Source organism: Sinocyclocheilus rhinocerous, unplaced genomic scaffold, assembly GCF_001515625.1.
Source record: "Sinocyclocheilus rhinocerous isolate Xijiao unplaced genomic scaffold, SAMN03320098_v1.1 scaffold24, whole genome shotgun sequence".
Taxonomy (NCBI): domain Eukaryota; kingdom Metazoa; phylum Chordata; class Actinopteri; order Cypriniformes; family Cyprinidae; genus Sinocyclocheilus; species Sinocyclocheilus rhinocerous.
The window spans coordinates 1,880,883-1,881,367 of NW_015647124.1; positions in this window are offsets into that span (position 1 = coordinate 1,880,883).

Genomic DNA, 485 nt, shown 5'->3' on the forward strand with positions numbered 1-485 from the left:
CACGGCGGGCTTGAGTGAGCGGAGGCCGGAGGCCTAGAGTGAGCGGAGGCCAGCGGCTTGAGTGAGTGGCGGCGGGCGGGCATGAATATTTTTTTTTATTTCATAAAAGCATGAAACTTGGTACAATTGTACAGGTTAGGGCCCTGAACATTTTCAGAAATGGAGCCATCACAAAAACACCTTGTGGTTGCCATGGCGACCATTTTACTTTCCGCCATAGCCAAATTATGTATTTTGTGTCATAGCTCCTGAACCAAACATGATAACACAGAAAATGTGATGTCTACCCCTATGTTTTGATGGTCAAGGATTACAATGATACCATATAAAAAACATAAACTGTTCAGGTGAAGAGTTAATGGTGAAATCAGCCATGTGAGAAGGAAATAGTATCTGAGCATAATAGTATCACAGCATTTACAAAAGTCATGTAATGGCTATTTTTTTTTTCTTTCTTTGATAATTAACTAATATTTTATTCAATA